The sequence below is a fragment of the Anopheles gambiae genome, chromosome 2 (assembly GCF_943734735.2).
Source record: "Anopheles gambiae chromosome 2, idAnoGambNW_F1_1, whole genome shotgun sequence".
Classification (NCBI taxonomy): domain Eukaryota; kingdom Metazoa; phylum Arthropoda; class Insecta; order Diptera; family Culicidae; genus Anopheles; species Anopheles gambiae.
In genome coordinates this window covers 52,183,633-52,208,157 of record NC_064601.1, presented here as the reverse complement: position 1 = coordinate 52,208,157, position 24,525 = coordinate 52,183,633, and the positions used below count along the sequence as shown (strand labels likewise).

At 45.8% G+C, this 24,525-nt stretch overlaps 1 protein-coding gene and 1 long non-coding RNA gene across 32 annotated transcripts in view; one reads left to right on the top strand and one right to left on the bottom strand.

The window, feature by feature from the left end:
* Window positions 1-24,525, bottom strand: part of LOC1274122 (protein groucho) — a 187,686-nt gene that overhangs the window by 136,578 nt on the left and 26,583 nt on the right. The gene's annotated exons all lie outside the window — the stretch shown is intronic.
* Window positions 7,682-12,938, top strand: LOC133391859 (uncharacterized). 2 transcript variants are annotated; one of them, XR_009765315.1, is made up of 3 exons: window positions 7,682-10,513; window positions 11,747-11,878; window positions 12,390-12,938. It is a non-coding gene; the product is annotated as an uncharacterized LOC133391859 (long non-coding RNA). The 2 variants fall into 2 exon arrangements; XR_009765314.1 differs by having other exon boundaries at window positions 7,682-11,878.

The following is a 24,525-nucleotide window of genomic DNA, read 5'->3' as shown; positions in this document are numbered from 1 at the left end:
CCATACATTTTCTCTCTCTTTCTACCCCCCTTTTTTATTCCATCGAATCCATACAACAAACAGCTACGCCCCCCATATAACCCCCAATCCGCTGTGAAAACTCCCGTGAATGATTAAACGTATTTTGTTCGATCCGCGACCGACTCATGGGTACCGGGGCACCGGGAGAGCACACCACCACCCACCATCGCCAAACTCACGCAGAGTGCCATTCGGCTGCCCCGCGAACCAACACACACGCCCGCCGTGCGTCATCGCGGCAACCAAAAGCTTGTACTTAATATGGACCATGGCAATGGCACGCAATCGGTCGGCAGCAGTCCCCAACAACGCCCGAATCGTGTGGAAGGGGGGTGCAAGCGAAGTGGAAATGGGTTGTACGGAGCACATGGTGGAACTGGTACAGAGGGGGGGGGGGGGGTGTTCAGACACATGGAGAGGAGGAGCGGTGCCGTCCAGGAGCGATGAAAACAAAATTGAAAAACATAATAATTCATTTAATTTATCGCAGGCGAGAAACTCACCGCATGGTTTCGATTCCATCAACCACCACCACCCATTGCCCGTGGTGGTATGGGTAAGGGGGTTGATGAAATTGTAGCAAAAAAATGGGTGTAAAAGAGAGCTTCAATTCCCATCACCATCCCCCCCCCCCCTATCCTATGCTTCACGTGCAACGAGCATGATGATGATGATGATGATGGTCGCTATTCTGCACCGTGAATCAAATGATGGAGAGGCAAAAAGGCAACAAAGCGGGCAACACAAAAAGGAAAAGATAGCAACAACAACAAAAAAGGCAACACCGACCCCGCTCGAAATAAATTTGTTCGCGAGGTGAACATTACGGGTCCACCAATATGAACAGTGAAAGGAGAGGGAAGGGGGTGGAAGGAGGGGGGGATTAATGAGAGGGTGCATGATGGGTGGTTGGAACAGGCGAGTGAGAAGGCGCCGCCGTCATGGACCATGAGGAGGATGAGTAAAGCGATTCGAAGCTTGGTGTGTGTTTTTTTGTTGTTTCGTTTTAAGTTTTGTTCCACTCACTTAACTTGCCGGCTTGCTTCGATTGGAAGGGTAACCCACCGTCCATTCCACGCGTCCCTTCCCACTGCCCACCCGCTCGTTCAGTCGATTCGTTCAGCGACCGGGTGCGCTTATAAGCGCGAAAGAGTCCATTCGCGGCGATTTGTTCACCTTCCTCACCCCTCTTTCTCCCTCCTCCTCCTCTGTCCCGGCACGGTCATTGCCGGATGGAGCGCGAATGAAACCACCCGGCGTTGGGCTCATTGGGCCCAGGGGGAGAAATGCAGGGAAAAAGGCAAAGGGCACCCGTAAACCATTGACTTGCGTGACGGAGCTGACGAAGGAGAGTGGTGGAGAGGAACAAGAGCAGGGACACCCTGTAACACCATCATTCGCCGCTGCCGTATTGGAGCGAGCGACTGGCACAACGACCGGACGCGACACGCCCCACCACCTCCCTTCCCTTCAGACCAACGCTAGTCGTGGCGTAACCCATCCGTTAAGCAAATGTATGGAGGCGTAAAATTGAAACATAAATGAGACCATTTCTTTTCTTTTCGCTCGTACACTTTTTTTGTTGCCGCTGTGGCCCCAACAGACCCCCACCGCCCCTCCCCCCCTTCTTCTTTGCCCGATGCTCACCACGCGCTCGCTTTTGGTTTGATTTTTTAATGCCCTGTTTCCGTCGTCGTCCCCGCTGTAAGCTTCCTTATTTGCCTTTTAATTCTCATTACATTTTAGCGTTTTGTTTCGCTGGGGGCTCTTTGAGGTAAGCTTTGCTGCCTTCTTTTTTTATGCTGAAACACAAAACTACTCCCTCCCCCTTCAACCCTATTGTACAAGAGATGGAGCTGGAAGTGTGTGGATGAGGGCAAACAGGGGGAAGCGAAACCTTCACCACACACAGGTAAAACGAGGTGCGCTTATTTACAAAACGCTCAAAGACAAAGGAAACGGCGTAGGCGAGAGCTTCCACCACCCAAACCCCTTCTCCTACAGGGCGGAGAAACACACACACACACACATGCATCGTTTCGTTCATTAGCTTGGCTAATAATTTACCCTAGCGTGACAAAGCAGGGTGAGAAATTGACGGCCACTTACAGCTGGGTGTAAGCGACCGTTCTGCTCCGGTGGAAGCTTGTTCGTGTTGTGCATTTTTTTTTCATTTTCTAACTGTCTTTTGTTATTGTTTTGCACACACAATCACACACATACACAAACCTAAAGCCCATCAAGCAGTGACACTTTGAAGCCCTTTTTGCGTGTGTTTTGCTGTACAGTGGGGGTTCAATGTACATGCTTAAGCATGCCAAACAAACGTGCGAGCGGCTTGTTTGTATTCCCTTCCTTCAGCTTCAAGCTTAATGTTCGATTCCAACAAACAGACACACACGCACATGCCCATCGAATCATAATATTACATTGGTTTGGTTCCACGTCCCCAGATTGATACCCATTCATTATGAATAATAAAAATAAACCATCTCAGCGTCTTCTCCCTCCTGAGCCGTTGTACCCAAAAACACCCTCGAAGTGGGGCACAAAAACGCCCCACGATTGGGTTCTCTCCGTTCTGACACTAAATGCAAACATAAACTATGTGATGTGTACCACCGATTCCGCCGTAAGAACAGCAAAAGGCGAAGCAGAGTGCAAGAGGCCACAATTGAGTGGCAAAAATCTTCCTTACGGCTATCGAACGTCGGTTGGTGTTTCTGTTTTTCCTCCCATTTTGCCCATTGGTGTGTCGCTATCGAGTCGACAGACAATGACCGAGACACACACACGCACACACACACAACCAGTCTCTGGTTGTCTCCTGACCGCCGTGGCTGAAGTCGATCATAAATCCATTAAAAGAGACCCAACCATCAACCATTCACCTTGCCCCACACCACTCGACTCGATGCCGCAATGGTGTGCCATCATGCCCCGTGTGCTCTTGTTGTCTGCCAGCTCTCGTTCGCACAGAGCACACACACAGGTCCGACAAAACCGATGAGGAAATAAACGAAAGCCGCGCGGGTATGGAGCGAACGATAGTTTCCGAAACGAAGAACTTATTTTCAATACCTTCCCCCTGTGTCAAGTCGTGCGTTCCTGCTGCCGGTGGGCGAGTGTGCAAGCAAAACAAAAAAAGGGAAACCCCGAAACCGAATGCTCAACGTCGTTTGGTATAACACTTCCTCGTCCGCGCCAGTGCCCTGAGGTACCCAACAAGCGGGGGACACCCAATCTGTTCGCCTTTTTCCGCGTGTTTCGCCTTCTTCACCTTGGTCGCAATTTAGCGCGGCAAACAACATCGGCGCACAAAATCACTAACATAAAGTCACACAGCACACCGAGAGAACCGAGGGTGATGGTGGTGTGGGGAAATAAAATAACACTACACGAATAATAACGATAATAACTGTAATCAACAACACGCTCGCCTTGTGCACGCCTTCGACCTACGGAAACAGAAACAACAGAGCCAAAAGCTGGTACAGAGAGAGAGAGAGAGAGAGAGAGAGAGAGAGAGAGAGAGAGAGAGAGAGAGCGAGAGCTAAAGAAAGGGTAGAAAAGGTAACGGAAGGCACAAACCCCATGCCGAGAATGCGCAAAAGTGCAACCAAAAAAAAACCCACACAGATCATAAGGGAAGCGATGACCAATGCACACGAAAGGGGAAAAAACACGCTGACCATTCGAAACATGAATTGAACGGAGAGTTGAAAAAAATCCGTACGGTCATGTGATTCGCTATTTTATCAGGGTTTTTGTGTGTGAATACATTTATGTAGCATCGTTCTCCAAGGACGGAGTTGAATGCTGCATTCGAAATGACAGGGTTGAGAAAAACGAAGGGAAAAAACATACGATCCAAGTAAAGGGTATTTATCCTTCACAAAGCAAGATCGTGCACGGAAACCATATTTGTGAATTAAAACGAGGGGCTCAGTTTTTCCCATGATAGATAATCTAAATATGTGAATCGTAAGAAATTGGTTTACGAACAATATGATATATTAAAATATTACAACATTATTTAAATAAAAAAAATGTTTAAACAGGTTACGCCTTAAGCTACCCCTTGCACATAAAACGAGAATAAGCCAAATAGATTAAACTAAAATACAAATGAATGCACAGCAAAAATATGAGAAATACACCGAAGAAGAAAACAAAAACACCTAAAACTAAACCAACTTTTTACCACTCCGAATGGCTTCAAACCTCAAACCGCAAACCAATACCAAGAGCGAGCATTTTCCGACGTTAGTGCAACTTGCTAGAGGAACCGCATAAAACGACAAGCTGCAACCGAGCATGTTACGAGGGCAGCAGCAACACAACCCCACCTCTCCTCCTCCTCCTCAACAACAAAAAAGCACAGCAACAAAAACTAAGCTGGAAATTGGAAGATTATATGAGAAAAGAGAACCCTTACCCCTCCTTCCTAAACCATATGGCTGGCGGCTGTGTCTGTGTGTGTCTACGTGCGTGTTCAGAAGTAAATTATAAAATTTTGCACTCCACGTGGAGCCTCCCGGTGTTCGTCCGGTTCGGTTCGGTGAGTCGTCTTCTCGGTTTGGCCATCGGGTTTTTGCGGAAAAGAGGCGAGAAGATAAGGTGGGCCACGACAAAAAGGAATGCTCACACAACATGCGCCTCCCTTCCTCGCGACGCCATCAACTCCACCAACGTCCCTTTTCCCCCTGGAGAGGGGCGGTAGAGGGGAGGGAAGAAGAAGCAAAACGGAACAGGCAAGCAGCTAGAATGAAACGCTTTGATTGCCGCTGCGTCTTTCCCCGCTCTCGACGGAGTGAAACGGACGCTTCTTTTGGCTTGGTGTGGGGTGTGTTTTGAACCGAGCGCAAGAAGAGCAGCGATACTGGCCAATTTTCAAGGGCTTCCTCCCCAGCGGTTTCACATGCTCTGGCCGGTCCTCCTCGGTTGCGCTCCGGACTCTGGTTGGACAATTTACCACCCAACACACTCATTAAACGGAGCAATTCGCTCGCACGGAAAGGAAGTGATGGGGTACGGGACACACACACAAACGGGAAGGACGCGCAGTTGCTTGAGCAAAGTTCTCCGCTCTGCCATCACCGTCAGCAGCAGCAGCAGCATCGTCATGACCGCGCGGCAACAAAACATCATCATCAGCATCATTGTCGTTTCGATTTATTTTATTTCATTTTTGCTTTACTTTTCTGACTTTCTAGAACAGCCGACAACCCGTTGACTGTGCAAAAAAGGTAATTTTCTCTCGCACGATCCAGGCCCCATCATCATCATTGGGCCGCAGAGGATACCACCGACCACCGACGGTTGCGTGCCCTTGAGCTTTGCCCTTCCTTTCCCCCTCTCTCTCTCTGTCTCTTGGTCAGCGGTATAATGTTGGTGTAATGAAGCACGATGCGATTTATGCGCTATTGAAATGGGACAAAATATTCCCTGGTTTTACTATTAATTGCTATTTACAAGTAAAAAGCGTGCTACAAATACATTCTCAACAAAACAAATAATAAAAACTTCGCATACTTCTACTTCAATAGTAAAAAGTTTATAAAACAAAAAGAAACAACTTAAACAACCCACTGTGCCAAAACGGCCCTCACAACATTGTAATTTTTTTGTTTCGATATAAACAGAGCAATTTTTATCTTTGTGGCGTAACCTACCCAATCATCATCTGCTGGGTGAAGGGTTCATTATTATAGAGAGCTGATCAACATTCAGCAACAGAAACAAATTGCATTTCGATTGCTCTTCCACCCCTTTGGTTGTTGCCAATTTTCCTTCCATTTTAACGGAGAGAGCATGTAAAGGGCACACGATCATAAAAACTTGTACCTCCAATCCAAACCAATCGTACAAAAATGCTTCTAAAAACATATTCCCACCTCTGTTCGGGTGGGAACACTCGCAGAGCACAGTCTAGACACCGATCTTACAAAACGTACAAGACATATTGTGCTTGATCTAGACGCGCAGTTCACAGTGCTTGATTGAAAACTAACGTTCATAAAACATGCAACTCTTTTGAATATGCCGTTGTGCTGCTGTGTGTCGGAAAAGAACATTACATATTAAGTACCGTGGAAAGAACATTCCCTAATTAAACCTGCTTGATATTTTAAATTACAAAGAAAATACCTGCTTGGCACTATTACACACCATTGTAACGACAACAGAAACTGCACCGACAGCTACACCCGACCCTCCCATACAGAGCATGCAAGAAATTCTCCACATCCCAATTATACGCCTCTTAAGCTGTGAACTACCCCTCTGGCACCGTCCAGTCTCCTCCAGAGCACCGTCGCGTATCGAGTACCAGCCGCGCGCCACGAGGAGCGATAAAACCGACCCATGCGAAAAACCATCACGCGGAAGCTTCTCTACAAAACATGAGCGATGTAACACACACAAACAGAATGTATTTAAAAAAAACCCTATACAAACCATTTACACAGTGTGCTGCTCGTCTTCCGGCGGCTCTTCGGTGTGTACTCGAGTAACGATTCTACACTCCACCCGCTAACAACACAATGCAAAAGGTGTCCACAGCCTGTTTTGTTCGCCAAAGCTCGAGCCTCACTCACTTGTGCCTGTTCCATCATCGGTCCTCGGGTGAAGGAGGCAGCTTCAGGAAAAGTTCATACAAAAGTCAAGTGGTAAAATGAGACAGGGGCTGCACACTCGGGCCAGCAAATAGAAGAAACATTTCTCAACACTTGCCTGCACCCAAGCCACCCTAGACAAACACAACGGTCGTAGCGGGAGAGAGGGAAGGGTACGGGTACGGTGAATCGTGCTCAACTCGGGTGCATCCTTTTCTTACACTTGCAAACACTCTTTCCTATTCCCCCCCCCCCTTCCCAGCGTGGCGAAAAGGTAAATGAAATAACGGCTGCCAGTAGGCAGCAGGCAACGAACCGGCACAACGAACGATGAAAAGTGCCAAGAGAACCGGGTCAACAACAAAACCCTCCAGCTCTCCGCGCCGTGTTCTACCCGTTGTAAACACAAATAAAACCCCACTCGAAAATGCCTCGTTGTGTCCCAGCCCGCCAGCTACTACAGCACCGCACACTGTTAGAAGGTGGTGGCTGTGGCGCGCGCCCGCGCGCTTCTTGCGGAGGAAACACGACGGGAGGGGCTTGTAACTTGACGAAACGGGGCACTTGTAACTGGGCACTGGGCTATTCACTGGGCCATCGTACACGGTCTGGAGAGACCACTACTCCCACTCCAGGGCAAAAGGAGAACGCTCGCCAGAGTAGCATCCACTGCAAAATGACGACGACGACGGCGATGATGATGATGATGTTGTACTACTCTCTGCTGTACCCTCTTGGCTGGGCTTCTTCACTACGGATCGGTTTATTTTGAAAGGTTCAAATACCGTGAGAATAATCTCCTTGGCAAGGAGTATTTCTTTCTTTTATTGTATCCGTCACCCGTCAACAGAAATAAATACAACATTCAAACCTCATCTACAGCTCCTGATGGTACAGTTATTCCTGGTATAATAACGATTTCTCACAATTTGATTTATTTTGTAACAATTGATTTTCATAACAAATAACATAAATTCTATATTATTAAATTTCAATTTAAATGCTGAGGTTTACGTTTTTTTAAATACTATAATTAATTTTTTTTTGCCTTGATAAAAATTCAATATAATGGTTTTTCGCGTACTAAACCTGATTTAGTTTATTAATCAATTAAAAACAACACGTGTTTCCTTTCTGTAATTGATAATAAATTTAAAAAAACAATTTCGTTGAAGTCATTTAATTTAATTTCTCATTTGAATTCAATCGCTCGGTTGAAACACTTTCCTTAATTGTAATGATATGTTTTACCATTACTGATATTATTATGTAGTGTGGATAGTTTAATTGTTATAAATTGTTCTTTCTCTTTTTTGCTATTCCGTTTCATTAAATATGCTTCGAGATAAATGTCTTATTAAGGCGTGCCTTCAAAATTAATAATTAAAGTTTAACTATTAAAACTTGATAACAACAGTTTCTCGAAATAATACATTTCAGTACAGAGGAGGCATATTTGAAAATAAAACATGTTTGAAATTGTTTTGCAAGATACAAAAGTGGCAAAATCATGAACCATATGAGAAAAATCGTAAATAGTATATTGCACTGACCCCTTACCAGTATTTAAAACATATTAAATAATAGCTACCATAAATTAACGAGCAATCTTCTTCATAATAATGTGTGAATAATATTTTTGTTGTATTGTATAATGACCACAAATTAATTATGCTTGTGTTTGATATGTATTTTTAATGAAAAGTATTATTGTATGGAGACGCATGGTCGCCATTGTCAATAAAAAATAAAACGCCGGCAAAGAAATACCCTTTTCATGAATCAACCAGCGTTTCAACACGATACAAACGACAATCATAATTATTTGCGTCGTCATCGGTCGAATGCTGTTCATCTACTTCCACAAGCAGCAGCGCGTGCTTGACGCCATCCGTTCCGTTCGCTGTCTGGCGAGCGACTGAGCTGCCGCCGTCGAATGTAACGCGACGCGCGCGCGGTGTTGGCCGGCGGGGAAGGATCAAAAGCGTGCCGCTGCTACAGCTCGCTCCCCAAAACAAAAACAAATAATACACAAACGACGAACCGGGCAAACGTAATTGCCACCAATCGTGTGTCACCAATAGTCAGCGCCGTCTTCCATCTTTGAAAACCACACGTCCGAGGCACGTTTGTGCGCATGTCGTTCATTTCAGACACGCCGAAGAGGAATGGGGGGTATGTTTGCTTATCCCAACACTCCAGCCCACCCAACGCCCGCCCCGAGGACGGATTGACGCGGATTCCATGGATCATCAGCCGGAAGTCACCATATCGATGGCCGCAACGACTCTGGCCACAGCGAACGCGCTGCTTTATTTTTTCTCTCACTCACGCGCCATTTTTCTCACTTTCTTGCTCTCTCTATCTCTCTTTCCTGCCCCCGCGGTATGGTGGTTCACTCCTTTCGATGATCTTTTTACCACTTTTTTGGGTGGTTGTGTCGGTGAGTGCGTACGTGCATCTATATACATACATCAACACTTCGCAACGGAGGTGCTACCCTCCAGCAAACGGTGCTCTCGGCTCGTGGGAAACTTCTAGTCCGATTAAATAGCTGAAAAAATAACATCACTTTGCGGAGCGTCGAAGGGCTGGGTGCTGTGTCCGTTACCGACGATCGTGTTTGTGTATCAAGAAGCAATCAGTGTTCTACAAGCCACCCCTGTCCTACGACCAAACTCCGTCCCTGCACCTACCGCTTGCTTCTTCAATATGTGTTATGTGCTACTAGTCAGATATAAAAAAAAAACTCAACACAACACAAACAAGCCTCTGCACGCTCATGTTCTTCCATCTCTATCAATTTACATGTCACTTCTACCGCTATCTACACCCCCTCTGCCTCTCTGCCACTCAATTGGTTAAGTGAATCTGAGTGGAAAAAAAGAAACCGAACAGCAAAAAACACACATCCGTGAAACCAGATGAACCGCGAACTCACACCCCGCCAAAACAAAAGTTGAACTCAATCACTTTACGTTTGAGCACATTTCGCACGAGAGTGTCGCGTGAAACACATAGGGCCCCCACGTAAACACACAACCCACCATCGTCCTCCGCCCCGTCCCCATCGTCATGGTAGTGTGCCAGGCGGCTATTGCTCCTTTTGCAAGCTATCCAAAATAAACGCCGCCATTACTTGTGGAAGAAGGGACGATTTATGTGCACAACACACACACAACGAAACGAACCGCACACACTGACACACGGTGGAATATTTACAAGCGTGAGATTCGATTCTCCTCCGAAAGAAAGAGCTTCCCCTTTCCGGTTGCTGCTTCGGCGGCGCTACTTTACCGTATTAGTGAGAGCTACCATGCGTCTCCATCGGCGTGTGGCGGAGAAGCATCATTTTCCCCACCAACAGAGTTGGCAGCTGCGCGTTAAGATGCACACACTGTGCATGCCGTCGTTGCGTCGTTGTTCACTGCCGTTTATCGGTACGTGCCGAGGAGTGAATTTGTAAATCGTTTGGCGAGAGACGAGCGACTAAAGAGATTCCCCCACCTGCTGGTGGTGGTGGCGGTGCTGTGACGAAGTGATTCGAGCCGATTTATCACTCAATTTCGCTTTGAGAAACTACCACCACCACCATCGTACTCCTTCCTGTCCTTCTGCTTGTACAGTTTCTCGCTCGCTCACGAGGAAGCCGAGCGTGTGCTTTCCTCCTTTTCTCGCTTTCCGACGAGCGACGAACACCCATTAGTGGCACTTTAGCGTAACGACATAGCAGCAGCAGCAGCGGGGAAACCGAAACACCATTTACAAATATTTCTGTGTATTGTGGTATTTTGATATGGCCGTCCCCCCCGCTCTTAGCATTGCACGATAAGGAAGGAAAGAAAAAAACGAAAGAAAGATAACTACGGGGAACGGTAAGTGAATAAACGCAATAATGTCGGAAACTTCAACGCGAAGGCAATAGTAGGGGAATTGTACCCTCTTTTCTGTGGATTCACTATCGTCAAATAGCGATATTTAAATTCATAGCCATACCGACGGAAAATAGGCTCTTTAGGTATGTGAAAAAAATGAAATAATACTTGGGTGAAACCGAAAAAAACCGAAAAAAAGGAAAATTGTATCGATTTTTCTCAATTCACCGACAACATTTCAATCTCCAATCAAACGCTTGAAGATACGAATTAAGTTCAATAAGAAAATACCTTTTGAAGTGAATATTATACGAACCAGAAAGAGCTAAAGACCTTTATCAATTTGTATAAAGTTACTGGAGTTAGTGGGCATTATAAATTATAACGTAATGGAGGCCACTTAACGCATCCGATAGGAAAACATATTTTATTACTGTATTTATTTAATTGATTACTTATTCCTAACATAAACGAAAAATCTAAAACGCAATTGGTAAACGATACACTTCTTCTAAATCACAACTTCGATTTCGCTACCAAAGATGGCAACAACACCAATTAATTATCGCTCAATCACTACCCCCCGGACGACCAACAAAGTAAATGACACCTAAAAAGACACGCTTAATAAAAGTTAGCAACGCAACAGAGAAACGAGAACGAGATGAAATGAGTGCTTGCCTCATTATACCCGCGTGTCACCGACCACCTCCTATCCAGGCTCATCCGTTCAGCTAAGCTAACAAATTCTGCTTCCCATTCACCCAGCACCGGCTCCCCGCCAAATTGCCCCGGGACGCGACACACTACGACGCCGGGCAGAAAAGATTTATCTGCGCTCCACTTAAAATGAACATACCAGTTATCGTTTCCCGGGCAGGAGGCGGGTGAGTGAGAAGCAATGCAAAGGGAGGAAAAACGAACAGGGAAGGAAAAGGACCACACACCACACCAAACCACCAATCTGCTAAGGCCGACTCAGTGCACACGACCACCGTATGGCACACCACACCGGTATTATGTTACTCAATTTTCTCCACCCTCCGGAATGGCCTCCCACCCTGCCCCGTCCGTTCGATCCTCCCATTGGGGGAGGAAAAACGCTCCATTAACCACTTGTTAGTCACACTTCTATCGAAATGGCATTCCAGCTTTCACACACTCTCTTTTACATTCTCTCTCTCTATCTCTCTCTTTTCATCCCACCAAACGGTGCTCATCTTCGTCTTCCAGCACCTGTCGGCGGCCATCTTGGTTTATTTTTCCCCTGACTGTGGTCCTCAGCTTCGCCGCCTCATCCTCCCTCCTTCTCCCCTCACCCCGGCCACCCCAGGGGTTGTTCGTTCCGGGCGTCGCTTATTTGCTGTAAGTGAAAATTAGTGATCAAATAGAAATGCTTCCGACTTTAAGTGCTCTGATTGCCAACATCCTGCGACCATCTTCTCCCCTTTCCCTCTCCCTCCTTGAGAATGAGACACCCTCAGGGCTGCTTTATATCTGTCGCTAAGCAATCAAACTTTACTTTATTCACAAAGCACCCCCGCCGCAAAGCTTTCGTTGCGCGTTCGGCAAGATTATACAAGATAAAGCGTATTTTTGCTATTTGAGGACAGAAAAAGGGGAAAACCTCTGATTTCCCCTCCAACACAACTGAGCTGTGTGAGTGCGGGACATACGTGTGTGTGTGTTGAGAAATAATAAAGAATTTTCTCACCAACACACACAGAAACACACCACAGCCAGTTCATCATCTTTAAATTGCGAGCAGACGCTGCGCGGCGCAAGGATTTTCCTTCGCAGAGCAAACCGCTTCCAGTATGTTCGGGAGATTTCCCACACACTTGAATGTTTCTCTCTCTCTCTCTCTTTCTTTCAGGCACACTCTCTGTCTTGTACGCGGGCTCAATTTTCACCTCGCCCGTTTGGTACTTGTGGCGGCACTCTTCAACTGTATGCTCTCCGCTGCCTAAGAACGGACGCTGTTTAGAGGAACACAAGTTTTCTAGTGCGCTGCTGCGTTGCTTCAACTGCTGACGTGATTTTCATTTCACCGAAACGACCTTGCTATTTGCGGTGAACGCGTTCAATACAAGCGCTGCTGTTTATCTTAGTTGTTTAAAAATTCATTTGAACATTTCCACCACAAGCTTGACATGATTGCCGCCAGCATAATGATGAGTCGTATCTTGACGGAAGAGGAGCTCGGTCCAAAGCGTTACGACGAGCGCAAAAAGGAAACCAACAAGAAGATGGCGAACTCGCAGCTGCAGCAAGTGGAAAAAGGGAGTAAAGTGAAGGAATCGAAAAAATGCTCCACAGCATCGGGAGAAAGCCGAACTAAGTGAACGATTTGTTTGTTCTTTTTATGTTGTAAACAATTCCATCAAGTGCCATTGCAATAAAACATCTATTTACAAGTGTGTAATTCGTGGAGCTAAAACATATCATCAACACCGGTGGCATCCGAAAACAGAGCCGTATGGCTTCGGAAGGTGCACCCAACCCCACCCCCAACGGTGGTGATGGACTGAACCACTTTTCCTTTCGTTCGCTCGGCCAACCAGACGCAAATATTCTTTCACTGTCGGTGGTCAGGGTGTGCTGTTGCAGATGCAGTTTCTTGCTCCCGGAGCTCTAAGCTCTGGCACCGTCTAGCATTCCGAGGGACCGTCTTTTGCAAGTGCGCATGTGCTTACAAACACGCTTTGGCGTAGCTTCGGCTTCGCCGGACTAAAAATTGAGAGAAATTGAAGAAATGAATGAAGCTGGCACAATTACAACCTTGACCAGCGTCAATAGGCCATTCTAATAGCACATTAAAGCACACGAGCTTTAATGGGTACGGGGCGGATTGTTTTAAGAACCATTTGTCGGATTAAAATCGTTTAAGAACAATCCTACGATGCCTACAGTGCTTCTACAAATTATTATATTTTAGATACTGTTTAGATCCTAAACATAATATTTAATTTACTGTTGAACTTTCCTCTTTGCCGTTCATTTCTCCTCCAATCAATTGGACGTAAAGAGAGATGCTACACCTCCATAAATAAAAGCATTTTTCATTGGTCTTTCACACATTCTTATTATCAAAAATTCATCAATATGAACCAATGCTGCGGCCTTCACATTAAATGATCAAGAGCATTCGAGCACGGGGTCTCGAATTTCTCGGAACAAATCAAATATTCAATTTATTTCAATTCTCGGCTTTAGAACACCCGGAGCAAAAACCTGCACAAACATCGGTGGAAAGGGGCAACGAATGAAATAAAACCCATCTCGAGCACACAATTACACACCAGCGAACGAAAGAATCATCATCAATTACGCTTAACCAAGACCCAGACCACGGAGTCTGTTTGGTCGCTGCTACCAGCGCTGTTTGGAGGAAAAGGGAAGTGGGCTGGCAGGAGGTGAAGCAAATGGGAAAATAACAACAACCGAATAGAGGGAAAATGAATTACAGTGTGAAATAGGAAAATGCATATGGTCTCTGTCGGGAGCAAAAATAACGGCATCAACACAAAAATAACACCAAAAGCCGGGCACACCACACATTCTCACACTCAGGTTGGGCAACTGATACAAATGGCATTTTTTTTAGTCCGAATGGATCTTCAATACAAGAGGTAAAATAAGCATTTTTTAAATTATTGCTCTCGATTGGGAAGAGATTTCAATTAAAGATAAATTAAAACTCGTTTTAATCGCTAAAATACTTCATAAATTAAAGAAAATTCAACTTCATAATGTGCTCCTGTCGATTTGTTTTAAAACATTCCAAAACAGTTCAACAATTATATCTTTTATTAAACTCAAAATCTTTCTCTAAACGGTCATGCTACGTTAGATCGAGCACCATTGAAAAATTTCACTCAATTCGATTTAACGCTTCACGAACCCGACCCGTCAACACCTCTTTCGTTTATCAAAGGCCCTTAAACCAACACAGCGGCACCGATGGAGCAATCGCATCCATTACTCATCGACTTCCGGAGAAATGGTAGTTGGTAAACTCCACTCTCACTCTCTGTCTCTCTCTCACCAGAGACGGCTAAGTGCGTTGCCATAAGATGGAGATTAAAGATTTGTTTACACGAAACTGCCGTAAAATATCCCATCCGGATGCTATTGCCTTTAGTAGTAGCTCGTATATCAACCGGGACAGAAGCGATTTCGCTCCCGTTAGCTGCTGGGTGAAGAGAGCAAACATTCACTCCCACCACAGCTTGAGTATTGTAATAATCATTTCATTTTTTTACATTAATTTATTCAAATTATATGCAATGGAATTGTATACCTTTAAGCGCCACTTGAATCACACACAAAATATTAAAAAACTAGAAAGTAAAAAAGCAAATAATTAAATATAGTGGGAAAGAAAGAGAGTTTCATGCTATTTTTAAGATAATTTGTGCCATGATTTTTGTTCATTTTTTTAAAGAAAATTTAAGTTTTCTTTATGGCTTATTGGTGTGAAATTAATCATAAAATCTATAGGAAAAATTAAAAACCTCCCATAAACTTTGATATCAAAACAGACATTGCAATAAGCGAATAAGCGATTGTATGACCATTTCTAAGATTTAATAACTGGATTAACTGGCATGAAAGCGAAAGGAAAGCCTTCCAACTGTTTCTACACACACACATGAAAAGTGCCCATCCATCTCGCACCTTTCAACACGTCCCGATCATTTGAGACGAGAGCATGGGGCGGAGCATTGATTATTTTTCTTCCCATCTCTATTGGATCATGCTGCTATTTCTGCATCCACACACAAGCTTCATTGCATCCGACACACCACACCCGTCGACTCGTCGCTTCTCCAAACAAAACAAAAGCAAATCCATAAACTGTGAATAACACACTGGGTGCGTTTGGGCGCAACAAAACCATGACCAACATGAAGCAGTAGGGGTTCACCGAAACCAATCCATCCAACAAGGAAGACTTTGGGAGATCTGAACATTAACCCACCATCCCTGCGCGTTGTCGTAAAATTGCGTATGTTTTTTTTTATCGATTCTGTAAAATAATATAAATTCCCTTTCCGAACGCTTTCCAGCCGTCGTGAGATGAACCGTGCGCTGTTTGTGAATGTGCGTGTGTGTGTTTGTGTGTTTGTGAAGATGATCATGATTCAAGCCAAGCGCACGCTAGCGCGGCAAATTTCAAAGAGAATCCCCCAAAACGGCCGAATGGCGTGTGTGTGTGTGTGTGTGCAGGGGGAAAGAAAAACTCCCATCACTCACTAACTAAACAAACTCCGCCGCCACCGGATTCAACAACCCTCCCTCGTGTTCGGTGTGGTAATGCGATCCGGGAATCAAAACGCGGTCACCTTTTACTGTCTTTTTTTGTGAGGGGAGAAGATAGGGCCATCCTACACGCAAGAAAAACCCCTCCCCTTGGCTCATCTCATCAAAACACACGCTCGATGGTCTCGATCGGAAACGTCATCAGCTCGTTTGACGTTGATCCCCAATGAGTGAGCGAGCGAGCGAGCGTGCGAACGATTGAGTGAGTGTGTGTGAATGAGAAAAGATGTTGAAATAACCCATTCATCTTTCCCCCAGTCCATTTTCCGGCTGACTGTAGCCACAACGCAGCCACCACGCCACACGGTTTATTTCCGTTTTGTGTAATGGATTTGTGGGATTATGTGCACCAGTTGGAAGCGCACGTCAAAATGCCGACAAATCATTATACGAAGTGATAAAAACATTCTGACGACGCACCATTTCGATTTAATGGTTTAATATCGCCCTTCTGTGTTTGTGATCTAAGCTCGAAGCCAAGTGGTTTTATAGTTTTGGTGAGTTAAAAAACGTCAATAAATTGTAGACAAAAAAAACTACTATTTTTGTAGCCCTGGATGCAGTCCAATTATGGGTAAAATATATTTTTTTAAATAACTTCTCTCGCATCCACCACAGTACCCCCCAACTACACAACAAAGTAACGACCTAACGCGGCTCAGCCCTAAGTCACCTTCTAATGCCCAATTAAACCGTGAAAAGCTTCTGCACCTAATAAATCGTCCACCGTATCACTTTTAAATCCAATTAACAAACCACCACCAGAAGGCAATTAAAAAATGTGTCACCGTGTAACGATCGGAATAAAAGAAAGCAACACAAAGCTGCCCTCCGAAACCCCCACACCAAAAACCATTGTCGCTCGCATGTGGGAATCGACGAATCTTTCACATTTGTTCAAGATGTTTATTTATACACTCATCTTCCCATTATTGCTCACCCTCCCCTTCAACACACACACACATCCACGCACACTGTTTCTTTAATTATGGTTTTTGTGGCGGCTTCCCGACCGAAAACTGCGTTCGTTGCCTTCGTTGCGCGTCAGCGTTACCATCCCACGGATCGCACACACGCGTATTGAGCCGTCAGCCGAAAAAGAGTGCCGAAGCAAACACACAAATAAACAAAAAATCCGCACACATGCACATGATGATGCAAAAGGGGAGGAACACAGCAAACGACAAAGACGATTAAAAAGCCCACGGTAAATATTTGTACATTATAATGATATTTATGGATGGCAAAGGTTTGGCGTTTCTCTCCTGCTGCTGCACCGACCCCACGTCTAGGACCGTAATTATTTGATGAAAGAGAGACAACTTACACACACGCTAACCACCGTCGGTTCTTGCCCCTGCTCTGGCAAAGTAAAGCGCCTTTTGTTCGACGCCATCCTTTCCTTTGCGTCAGTCAAGCCAGTCTCTCTGCTTTTATTCTCCGACCGACACCACACACCAAACCAAATGGCAAACGGGGATGGATTGTAACATGTTTTTCGGCGGTTGTTACACCTTCCCTTTTTTTACTCTCCCCAGCATTTGTAAAGAACAGTTTGGTGGTGGCGCGCATTCACGTTCGTCTTAATCCCATTTACGTTTGCCTTCGAAAAACGGTCCGTCCGGCCAAAGTGCCAAAGTGGTGTCATCGTTAGTTATTTTTTGCCGCTAGTTTGACTCGCTGACATGAAACCCCGATCTCCATCATCACAGCTGCACGCGCTCCCCTTTCCGTCCCCTGCCTACCATGTCTCACGGTTGGACGATCTTTCACAGGCGCGTTTTGATCATTTTCCAAACGCAAACCCTCTTCCGTTGCCGCAAGGGATATGGAAGGTCTGCTGTGCTACCGGCTGACCCCCCGATCGATGACGGGTTTAACAGTTTTCGGCCCGGAGGGTTCTTCGCAATGTTTCTCTTCCCATCCCCTTGTGGTCGGTGGCGGTTTGTGTACGTTTCCTTTTGCGCGAACCAGACGGTAGCAAATGGCGTCAAATTGACGATGACGAGAGAGAGAGAGAGAGAGAGAGAGAGAGAGAGAGAGAGAGAGAGAGAGAGAGAGAGAGAGAGAGAGAGAGAGAGAGTGCGAGCGAGCGCTGCACAAGCCGCAGCAGCGCTTCATTCGGCCGAGTGACTGATGAACGTATCTCTCATGATCTTCACCATCAACCACTTCCCCTTGGTGGCTACCGATGATGGGTGCATGCCGTGCCAAAACGCAACGTTGCTGCAAAGCGGCAAGGAATACATTTCACAGTGCATTGCGTTTCACCAAACCACAGCTTAGGCATAGAGGCAGGGGTAGAAAAAAATAAAACAAGCAAAGGAAAGAGTAAACACCAACCAGAACAACCGGCGAACATCAAGATGATCGCACAAGTTGAGCCCATCCCTGGCTAGAGGAATGTGGCAAGCCGGTTAACCACAATTATGAATATTTGCCTTGTTTTTTTTTTGCTGTCTTTTCTGAACGGCAAGCAGTGTAGCCACAAACATCAAGTCCACCAGAACATTTTGATGCTATTTCTTAAAGTGTCAGGGTTTTATAGTACTGATGCTTACCGTGAGCACTACATTACCGGGTTTTCCAGGGGTTCTCATAGCTGTAGGACACTTCCTTGACTCTTTCCAATGGGAAGTGAACTTCATATGTTGCAAATTGGATTCTAAGGCACCCTTGTTGGACAGGCTCCTTCGAAACTCCTATTAGATTTGTTCAACAGGTGTGCGGTAGAGTTCAATTCCCATTACATTAAGTTCATTTCACGTAACAAAGAGTCAATAAAGTATCCCACAGCTATGAGAACTCGTGGGAAACCCTGCAATAGCAACTCAATCACACACCAGCATCAGTGCTTGAAATACCACACGAAGATATGCAAAACATATCCACCACAGTGTGTCATTTGTCTGCTTGCGCTAACGCACCACACACCACACACCACCCAATTGACATGTTTCATAATAAACTCAACTCCGTTCAAACGCAAACGAGTCAAACCCTCTCTCGTCCTGCATCATCCTGCCCCGTACCCGTTCGGGGAGGGTTCGTGTCTTACCAGCTGCATAACAACATTCCGCCGTTTCGGACTCCATTAGGAATTGAAGGGGGAAGGGGTTAGATTTCTCGAAGGCAGCTCATAAATCTCCTCACGTTCGGTGATACCCCTCCCGCCCTGTTCGGAACCTCTCCCTCATTCACTGCTCTTCACGAGCACGCTCGGCCAACCGTGACGAAGATCATCCGGACGGAAACACCGGCACTCAAACACAACACCACACTACAGGGAAGCGCAGCAACAGCAGCCGGGGAGAGGAAGGAAAAGCAAAACCGAAACGAAAACGCTAACCATCGTCAGCACGTTTTACTTACACTTTGGCCATCCCAAGGCCCACAAAATGTCAATTCCTCTGCCGACCGATGTATCGCAGAGGGTAAAACGGAAGGGGAAAGAAAGGAGGATCTTGGAATGTTCATTCATCTGACAAGCTCTTTCTTAAGGGTTTATCTGTGTTTTGCCGGGATGTGTGTGTTTTTTTTCATCCCCATCTTTTGCTTCTCTTTATTATCTACTGCTCGCCCACAGAGACATCATTCCCTCGTGTGGAGGAGGCGATCGTTGCTGATGGCAGCGATGATTAGAATACCAGCGAATGATTTATATAAATGTATTTGTTCAACAAACTCGCAACCGACACCAACAGTCGGGCGAGCAGAGGAACGAGGGCACACCGGTCGAGGGCGCTTACACACACACACGGTGAGTAGCAATTCGCGGAAAATCTCCTCTTCATCATCATGCCTCTCTAACGCTACCCGGGGGCCAGGCTTTAGTGAAGTTGTTAAGGCAAGCGTGCGCGCGGCGCAAAGCGCAAATAAATGACCGGCAAAGCGCGAACCGAGCACCCGACTTAACGCGCGCATGGTGGAGGGCGGAAAAGGTGAAACGAATGAAAGGCGTATCCATAAATCAACCGACAAACCGACTGCTTCCCTTCCCTGTCCGCTCTTCTAACACACGACACGAGGATCGTCGATCTACACACAACCACCACTCCAACCCCAACACCTGACGCCTGTCATTCCCTGCCCCACAGAACGCCACAACAGCATGCATGAGTGAGGCGTGAATATGATTTGAGCTTCGCTGTTCACAGACGGAGACGAGGAAATAAGCACCAAACTCAACCCAACCGACGCCGGTGGCGACACTGACGTGCGAACGAGAGAGAGAGAGACAGAGAGAGCAAGGAGATCGTGCCCGGGCCGGCTTCTGTGCGGCCAAACCCACCACCACCACCACCCCTGCTGCGGTGAAGACTGCGGTGGTGGTGATCGCATCCCATTTATTTCCATCCCCACAGACAGCGATCAACCACCTCGATACCACCCCGTCAGCTGCCAACCGGTATTAGCGACACGCTCTTGTGCGAGCGAGCAAAAAATAAAATATTATGAGTGAAATTTGTCACATCAGTCATGGGCCCTACCTTCGCACCTTTCGACAGCCCTCCACCGTACTCTCCCCTCCCTCCGCTCCCGGGGATGCAGAGACGATTGCGTTGTACAATTTCAATAGATTGATGGCTGCACATTTCACGCAATTAGTGCCCATGGTGGGACTGATTTGGGTCTCGAACGCAAGACGGCGCCGTGGTGTGTACACAAAGAGACACATTCTAAAGATGTTTTTCGATTTCCCCTCATTGATACACAACACATTAAACCACTGTGGGGCAAGTGATTCAACTGCCGCTCCTTGATCTCCGGAACGCCGGAAGCCTCACTTCTTCAAAAACCACTCAATCAATTGTTTTTACACTTCGACAACAGCCATCATCATCAAGAAGCAAGCATAAATAAACACTGCTCAATCTCCCCACACACCCGTCTTCCTCTGTTCAAGCACACCTCTCCACCACAACCCAAATCGGTTGCTTAAGTCTGCCACTTGCAAAACTCCTTCAATCGCACTGGTTCGATCCCGACGGCCTGGTAAATGTGTGTTTGGTTTCTTTCAGTTCAGTTCCTCCCCGTTGGCCCCTTTGGGTGAAGGGTGGGGAAGATCTCGGTTCAGGCGCACACAACACACAATCGCAGCTACTACAACGCAGTACCGCCGCCGGTTTCTTTCGTTACGCCTCTGGACGAGTGCTTTTCCACTCAAGTGGACAATCATGTTGAGCTTTTTTTATCGAACGCTGTCTGTGGTGCGGTTGAGCCAATCGATCGTAGTGGATCGTGTGGAGTTGGTGGAGATTAGCGATGATAAATAATAGGTGTCACAATTACTCGGCCTCAAGTGGATGCGTCCTCCAATTCCATTGCTTCATTCCGGTCGTTACGTTCTACAAACCAGTATTGCATTGCTAAGTGAACAGTAATACTGCAAGGTATTATGAGAATTGTGTCATTACAATGATAACTACATCAAAATCTATAATTCTAAGTTACCTTTTAACATACTAAAATCTTTTTAACAAATTTCAATTTGAAATACATTGATCGACAGTATCATTGCAGTAATATTTAACTGCAGTATTAAACTGTTTATTATAAAACTTTATTTAATACTTTAATATAAAAGAATAACAATATAATAACAAAAATGGTTTGATTGAAGGCAACCGAATATAATTACAATATTAGCAATACCAATATGGGCGGTCCCGTTGTACAGTCGTAAAATCCTACGACATGCCAGTCATGAGTTCAATCCGCATATGGACCTTAAATGGAAAAAATGTGATTCAGCTGATTCGTCGCGTAATATGACCGGACGTAACTGTCAAATGGATACAACCCAGACGATTAATAATTTTCCACTGAAAGGGTTAAAAAAACTTAAAATATGAGCTGATTTGCGTCAACGTATACCGTTTTGAATCAAATTAAAGACCGCTTCAAATTCCGGACATTCGGCATGTTTTTATTAATTTTCTTCAAATCCAGTCCCTGGCCATACCGCTTTTAAATTTTACATAATTGCCATGATGTACTGGAATCAATTAAATTCTTTCCGGAGGAAATTTTTTTTATCTTGTTTTTAACTCCGGAAATGTGAAGTAAATTGTTAAGCTCGAAACGATCCGGATTATGAATCGAAATATCGTTGTAAAGTTATGATGTTTTGCAATGTTTTGAGTAAAATTATTGAAAATCTTTAACTTTTTCTCAAATGTAGAAAGTTTGCTTGTGTAAAGGGAGCTATAAAGCGGTTTAACCGGTTAAAATTGAATTAGTTACAAAATATTGAATGCCAAAAATGCCTTAAGTGTCCGTAGTTCGAAGCAATACGGTACGTTATATTACAAGAGTTTTTGAATCGTTACATAAGAACCAATAATCAGTATAATAAAAAAAATACGTTATTAGATCAAGTATCTCATTCTAAAAAAGGAGCATGACTTAGAAAGGCGACGAAGATTGAAGAACCCACTGCACTGTTTTTTTAAAAGAAATGCACTGTTTTCCGGGTCAGTTTCCAATGTCAACAGCATTATTTCACGTCCGCGAGTGGTTTACCCATAACAAAACTGACAGAAATATATGTCAGCTGTTGAAAAACATCTGGTTATAGTTGAATAATACTATTACCATTGGAAACTGACTTGGAAAACAGTGTAAGAAGCATACAAAACATAAACCATGTTGTTTTCTTGACCAGACGTACGCATTTAAGATAGTAAATAAGAGCACTACAACAAAAGCAATCAATAATAACAATGAATAACACAACGCTAAAATGTGCTTCTATATGAAAACAATTTATTTGTGTCAGTAATTGTGTGCTGCTCAACATCGAACGGACCCCTTACACATTCCACAACCTCATTAAAAATAAAAAAGAAAAACAAATACAAACACAAATACACGGATTGCAATAAAATGCTGACAAAAATTTGCCCCATAAAACGATGGTACGCAGCAGCAACACACTGTTATCACTCACTCTTCAAGCCACTTATTAAACACACGCACGCCAAACACACACTGCCCCCTCGCGTCGCTCTGCTCCTCCCAGAGTCGTCCCCGAGCCGGCTCAAGCCGCACTACAATCACCCGAGCAAACAGTGGGCCGGTAATGGCGAGAGAGCACCTAGAATCGTCCGCCACACAAGTGGGCCATGTGTGACGGCGCGGCGGCCACAGACGTGAGCGGTGATATGATGCCAACGGAACTGCTGCGCCGGTGAGCGGGATTAGAGCAGTTACGAGGTTAAGTAATGTATCATCATTGCGAATGACCTCGCGCCCCATCGCAGCGACAAGAAAAGCTTGACACACACACGAGGCCGGATGGGACGGGCGACGGTACGGCAATCGCAGTCTATTTGGTTTTATTTTATACTTCCCGCCGTAAGCAAAGCCGCCTGCCTCCTCTTTCTCTGCTCTGTGTGAATAAACACACGCTCCCTACACGGCCTCTTGAATCAACCATTTGCGCACCGCGCGGAGGGTGGTGGTGTTGTTGGTTTAACACGATGCGCATTTAACACACACACACACACACACACACGGTTGCCGCCACTGACCAACTGGCGTGCTGATCAAGGGCGAAAGTGCATGCAGCAAGCATGCACTCACCCATCCAAATGACACTACCACCGATGGACCATAAAAGGGGTGCTCTGCTCGCCATGCGTCATCCATTCAATCGAGCTGAAATGGCCCACTCGTCGGCCCTTTTTCTTCAAATTTTAACTTCAAGTCTCGCGTCAGATGTTCTCCCCGCCGCACCGGGGTTGCTGGGCGAAAGAAAAAAAAAGGTACGGACGGCTGTCCGAAAGATGAACGGACGGCATTTTGGCTTCAAACTGATGTTTATTTAATGCTCTCCTCCCTCTCATTGTGCCTTGCTTCGTTCGTCCTCCCCAGCCGCCAGAGGGTGAACCGTGAACACTAAATTACCCCTTTTTCCCTGCCAGCGACGACTACGGCGGCAAGCAACGGCCCAACACCACCACCCCGTGGCCGTATTTCTGCCAATTAAACAATTTTTAACAATCTGGCCAGGGTGTGGTGAATAATTTACGAATTGAGGGCAACGCCGACAGCCACACCAACACGCTGTGGTCGAAAATAGTTTGAATCTTTTCCTTTTATTTGTTTTCACCTCCTCCCCCGGGGGTGATGGTTCGACGGGGCGGTTTTAGGCTGAGCAAAGTCGGCGCCCTCACGCACTCACACCATTTACCATCCCACCCACCACCCCACAACCGACCGACTAAGCTTACCGCTAAAGACAAATGAACGTATTTTCGGCACATAAACAGACACACACACAACCGCTCATACAAGAGCGAAAAATTCAAACATTTTTAAACAAACCTCACCACCCACCATCATCCCCCGCAACACTTCTCGGACGACACCGTTCACAGCGGCGCAAACTTTTGCGTGTACCTCACCCCACAGTAATAGCAGCCGCACCTCGACGCGGGACTGATCTTCACGCGTCAGAGGCCGAAGCGAGAACCGGATGGGTAAATATTGACACCCTCCTCTTTATTGTTGCCATTATTTGCACCCCGGAGCACCGAAAGTAACGCACCGAGCAGCACACACAAATGCGCAGGATATCTTCCTCCCTTGGTACCACTACCACAACCACCAGTCGGACAAAGAATGGCAGAATGTAAGGAGGCGGCAACGACAGCAGCAGCAGCAGCAGCAGCAGTGTGTCT